This window comes from Calonectris borealis, chromosome 17 (assembly GCF_964195595.1).
Source record: "Calonectris borealis chromosome 17, bCalBor7.hap1.2, whole genome shotgun sequence".
In the NCBI taxonomy this organism is placed as follows: Eukaryota; Metazoa; Chordata; class Aves; order Procellariiformes; family Procellariidae; genus Calonectris; species Calonectris borealis.
In genome coordinates, this window is record NC_134328.1 from 10,427,684 (window position 1) to 10,433,683 (window position 6,000).

General features: G+C 44.5%; 1 protein-coding gene across 3 annotated transcripts in view; it reads right to left on the reverse strand.

The window, feature by feature from the left end:
* ZNF217 (zinc finger protein 217) overlaps positions 1–5,528 on the reverse strand; it is a 28,730-nt gene extending 23,202 nt beyond the window's left edge. The window contains exons 1-2 of one of the 3 annotated variants that reach the window (XM_075166544.1): positions 5,350–5,510; positions 4,099–4,171 (exon numbers count right to left, since the gene is read on the reverse strand). The gene's annotated coding sequence lies outside the window, so the exon portion shown is untranslated. Of the gene's footprint in view, positions 1–4,098; positions 4,172–5,349 lie in introns of all 3 variants that reach the window. The other 2 variants (XM_075166542.1, XM_075166546.1) reach the window with 2 other exon arrangements.
* Positions 5,529–6,000: the final 472 nt, after the last annotated feature.

The following is a 6,000-nucleotide window of genomic DNA, read 5'->3' on the forward strand; positions in this document are numbered from 1 at the left end:
TAAAGTGTAAGCACAATACAAGAGCCTTTAATTTCCCTTATGTAGTTTATGTCAGAGGTAAACTGCGCTCACTTTATTACACTGAAAAATGCAAGTGTACCCATTGCGCATAAACAAACTCAGACTTTGATACTTTTAGTTACATAAAATCTTTAGCACATAGAAAATCACTATCCAGTCAATTATTCACTTATACTTGGATGGGTTTCTGCTCAAATCTTTAAGTCATGCTGATCTACATGTATTTTCCTGCATATTCTAACCACATTTCCTCTTGTACTTTCTTTTGAAATCCTCAAGGCAGTCTGATAACCAATTCCATCTTCTGCAATGAACTCAAAGACATTGTATTTCGAAACAAGCATGTCACCTATATTTTTGATTTATAATTCATTTTTTCCCAGCATGTACATTGTTTTACTTTGAAATTGAAAGTCTGTTCTTATACCACTTAACTTGCTGCCCCCCCTTAAAAAAAAAAATGAGGAAGAATCAGAAGAGCTAGATTTATGATAAGCTGTAAACTATGCTGACCAAAGTCACATGATTATAACAGTAGAAGTTTTAGTATTTTTTTCCTCACTGCCATACACCCAGGTTTGGCATAAACAAGTTTTCATCAGCAACAAAACAAGATTATTTGGGAATTTCACTGAAAAAAGTTGATTTCTAAAAGCAAATCATTTTGAGAGTAGCTTTCTGTTTGGAGGTGGTGCACAAAACCTAGGTAAGTTTAGGCTGGAAAACTGTTTTTATTTTTTTTAATCCTAAAATACAACACATATTGAGAATCTTACATAGCTTGGTCATATCCTTTTCCTTACTTTTGTATTCAGTTGCAAATCTCTTGTGGTATGAGTCACATCTCTCTAAAAGCATGCATACAGTAGTCAGCAGAATCCCCTGATCGTATTAATGCACCAGAAAGAAAAACTTTTTTGTTACTAAAGTCACCTTAAAAAAGGGGGTAAAGGGTCATCAGAAATGACCCAAAGTCCATTAAAAGTAAATAGCACTTTGAAATTATTGTAGTTATGAGATGTGGAAAAGAGTATCTGATTGGAACGCTGATGTTCTAAATCAAGAGTCTCAAAAATAAGAGGGCTGAGCTGGCAAATGGCAGCCCTGCTGTAACTGAAATGTACTGTCTTGCTATATTTAAAGACAATACCTCAACAGTTAAGTATTAGAACATTTTAAGTGAGATAAATAAGCATAAGACACAGGCAAATATCCTTGGTTATTTAATCATCCTGAAAGCAGTGTGGAAGTGTGAGGGTGAGTTCAAAGGTCAAACTCTTCTTTCAGCTTCTCGCAAAGAAAAGAAAGCTTAGCCCATTTTACCTTAGGGAAGGGGGGGACTGTTCTTTCCATATGCCAGCTGTAGTTACAGCATTTCATAACACAGGAAAGAGGGAGTGTATTTACATATACAGTGTATGGAATCTTTTACTAGGACAATGAATTCCAAATCAAGATTCAGGTTAGAAAAGGCTGGGACAACAAAAAGTCCCAAAGAACAAAGGGAAGTTAAAATTTACTTAACATTTCCCCAGAGCTTCTTAATTACAAACTCTCAGATTTTTGTAACTAGAAGTTTATTGTAATCATCGTTTTGAAAGTCTATGTGAAACTCACAGTTCCCCTTTAAAATTACTTCTCCCTGATCACAGTAATAACTTAGCACTTTGTTCATGTAAAATATTATATTAATCTATCAACATAGTTCTAAATGAAAATATAGAGTAAGAAGAAGAAGATTGACTGAAGATTAGACATAAGTGCTCAAAAAGGAATTTTTTGAGTGTGATCTAATGAAAGGGGAAACCAAATGAAGTAACCTTTTGTGTAAGACAGTCTGATAAAAGGTGCTAAAGTTTATTATCTTCCTCTTTCTAGTCGCTACCCTAAATCTTGCTCTCCCCACCCCTACCAAAACAAAGCAAAAAAAAAAAAAGATTATTCACTTAAAATGAAGGAAAAAAAAAAAGAAAAAACCTCTAATCCAAAGCCTGGAGGCCATTCTCTAAAGACTACTTAATATGAAACTTTGTTTACAAGATACAAATATAGCCTTCTTACCACATTCAAAACCAGAAAACATCCACTTATTTAAAGAAATGTTTTTTCTATTTTGATCAACAAGGACATAGGTACTCATTTTAAATTTAAATTCGGCCCCAATAGTGTCATATGAATGTTTTAAATCCATATATGATATGCACTGCTTAAGAACGTTTAAACAAAGGAAGTAGGAAAAGCCTCAAAATATACAGCAAAACTTAAGGGCTTCAATTTTAAAATATATACTGATTGCAGCATGGCAAAATTATTCTCTTATGCTTACAGCCAGTCTTCAGAAAGAATAAGTGCAGTCAGTGTAGTAATTTGTCCCACTGGAAATTCTGTATAAAACATGTACCTAAAATAAACAAGGCTTCGCAGCAAGAATCGTCAGTTGCCATTAAGGACACACCTTAAAGTTCTTACCACACAGTAACTAAACAAGTACAAACTAGTGGTGACTGTTTGCTACTTTTGTCTGAAAAGTTAATGAGATCAATTCACTCCTCAGTATCAGATCTTAAGATAATTTTCTTAAAAATGCAAGAGACAAACAACCCCAAAACACGAATATCCAGGACTCGAGTGTCTGATGTTTTATCAGAATGCCTAAGGTTCTTGTAAACACGAATATAAATATTAACATTTAAACCTGACACCACGTAATACTAAAAGGTAAAATGCTTAACTGCTAAGAATACTAGTGCTCTGGTACTGGAAGGCAGCTGTTGTTCCCCTGCCTTTTCTTTTGTTGTGCTTAATCTCATGTCAAGTCATTCAACCAACTCCAAAGCGATGAAGACATAATTGAACAACCTTAACTAAAAACTGATCTACTGTTCTTAAATAGCTATATATACTGTTCAACGATTCAAAAAGGCTAACATATGAAAAAGAATCTATAGAATTTAAATCAGCAACTCTGGTGCATGCAGAAGAGTTGCTTGGCTGTAGGCCAAGCCAATCAATAATCACTGTAATAACCATGTTTCTAAAGTTATTTGGTTTTCATATTCATCATCCTAAAAACTTAAAGACAAAACTTGAAAACTCATACTGCTTTCAAGAACGAGCTGTGAGATATAAAATCCAAATATTTTGCACAGAATTGCAATATTGCTCATTAAAAAAATAGTTACAGAAAGATTAGTGATCACAAAGCCACATTCCTGCTACAGATCTTAAAATATTGACTCAGTTACAGAACTAGTAAAGGGGAAGGAAAAAAAAAATACCTCCTCCACCCTTTCCCTCTTCCCTCCCCCTCTGCCAAAGAATGCAGTTTATCCTACTTATTTGAAACTGTCCTTTTATATTATCCAAGGAAACGCTTAAACCTTAGTGTGGACATCACAAATTAAAGTATTAGTCGTATTCCCAAACCTTCAGTTGATAAGAGCTCCTAAGAGCAATAAAACATGGCGTTAAAGCATTTGCAAGCCATTGTCATAGCACTGTGCTCTGATACCTTTGCAGACACAAAACCAGCCCCCACCAACCAACAAGCATGTAAGCATTGGTCAGCAAGTCAATGCCTGCTATTCAACTTGTAGTTAGGCGTTTTATTTCTGTGTCTTCCAGATCATATCACTCCTGCATTTCAGGGCCTAATAAAATGTGAAGAATGATATGCTCCCTCTCTCTCATTGCATCTGAAACTGCGTTATTTCCCTCTCTTCTTTTTCACACATTCTTGCAAAAACTTCCCTTTTCACATACTTCTATAAGAAAACATTTCACTGCATCTACTTCAGTTCCTATTTCTATTTTCGATTTTCACTAGATCCTTCTGCTACTGACTCCCCCTCAAACCCACTGGTAGAAACTGATGTAGTTTTAAAGATCTCAAGGTCATTTCAGAAATAATAATAAAAAAAAATGTTGTTGCCTTAAAAAAAACCTTTAAACACACAAAACCCCTAAACTAAACCCTTTTCAAATTCAAACGCCTTTCATCAGCAGATCAATAACCCAACATAAAGATTTTTGTTCACCACCACTTCAAAACTATTACACTTCAATTCAAATACTTACTGGGAGTCACACAGCACTTTTTATGGGATGGCTCATTAGAGTACATACAGACCTTACTTTGGCTGCAGGTTTTCTGTGTGGGAAACAAACAAACAAAAAAAAAAACCCCACACCCAGAAACAGAAAGTCCAGTGGGTATCACGGAACAGGAATGAAATCCAATCTCTAGATATTCTAGAATTTTATTGTCCTCGCTTGGCAACGTCTTTTGTTGCTTAAGAAGTCAGTTGAGGCTTATTTATTTATTTTCTAAACTTCCTATTCCCCTTCAAAAAAAAAAAAAAAAAAAAAAAAAGAGAAACACGACGCCAAAGACATTATCAGGAAGGGTTTAGCCTTGAAGACAAAGGTAAACGAAACAAAAACTGGCAAAACGGATCAATAAACTTTTCATTAACAACCCCCCTCCCCTCCGCCCCGTGAGCCACTTACTACAAATCCTTCTTCCAGGAACATCTTTGACTCACAAAGAAATAGTCTCTTCCCGCTCCACCCCCCCACCCGGCAGAACAGCACCCCCAAAACCCGGGCTCGGCGCCTTGAGTATTTAAACGCGAATACCCAGGTATACAATGGAAGTTTGAGACACCTACTTGCGCGGGGGGCAGCAGGGGAGGGGGAGGCGACCCCAGGCAGGAGAAGGAAATCGGGGACAGCGAGAAGTTTACGGGTGGGAGGGAGCGAGGGAAGGGCTTCTCGCTCCCTCCGCGCCCGCCGCTGCCTCTCGCCCCCCTGCCCGCCCGCGGGCGCTGCGGGCCGGCCGGCCCCCAGGGAGGGGGCGGCGGGAGGGGCTCGTTACCTGCTGCCGCTCCGCCGCAGGAGGGGGCGAGGCTGACGCGGCCCGAGGTGGGCCGGCTGCCACACACCTGGTCCCCTCCCCGGCCCTTCCTCCCCCCCCGGGAGCCGCGTCCCCCCACACACCTGCCCTTCCTCCTTCTTTCCCCCCGGGGCGGTCAGTGCGCCTCGCCAGCCTCCCAGGCGCCGGACAGCACGGGGATGGGCGGCCCTGCTCTGAGGGGGGGCCCTCCCCGAGCCCTCCTCCTCACAAGGGGGCTGTGCCCCCCAGATCCCCTTAACACGTCCCGGACGGCAGCTGCCCCCCCCCGCGGTCCGTCACACAACCAGCCCCTCACGGCGGAGGCCGCCCCGAGGGGAAGGGGGCTGCGCCTCCCTCAGGTGCCCCCTGTGAGGGGGAGGAGGAGGGGAGGGGGGCCAGAGCCCCCTGGAAGTTGACCCCCAGCCCTCCCTCACCTGCGCCTGAGCCGCCTCCCCGGCCGGCATCCTGAGGTGGGGGCAGAGGGAGGAGGGGAGCGGGGGCGGCCGCCCGCGGTGCCGCCGGAGCCCGGACTCGGCGGCGCTGGCGCTCGGGGCACTGTTTGTAAACCGCTCCCGCCGCAGCTGTTGCTGGGGCAGCCCCTGCCTTCGGCCCCGCCCTCCCCGCGTAGGCCCCGCCCCCGGTTGGCGCAGGCCACGCCCCCTCGCGCGGGGCGGGCGGCGCGTGAGGCGCGGGGCCGGAGGGGCGGCCCGGCCCGGCCCGGCCCTGGCGTTAACCGCCGTGCCCCGCAGCGGGGCGGGGGGCGCGGGGCGGCTGCCGCTCGGCCCGGTGGTGCCTCGGGGCGGCGGGCCGGGGCCTGCCGGGCCGGGGCCTGCCGGGCGGTGACGCGGGAGCCGCGGCGATTGTTCCCTTTGTGCCACCGCGGTGTGAGGGGGAGCGCGGCAGTCCCCGGCGGTGTGCGGCCCCGCAACGGCGGCGGGTCGAGGCCTCGGCGGCCTTTGTGTTTTGTGATGCAGGGAGATGGGGCGATGGTTATCTCCCTGAATAACAAAACGCCGCGAAGGACCGTTACAGAAAGCCTTCTATCGCCCCGACATAAAGCGTGCACCCGGCAGGGGCCATTTCGG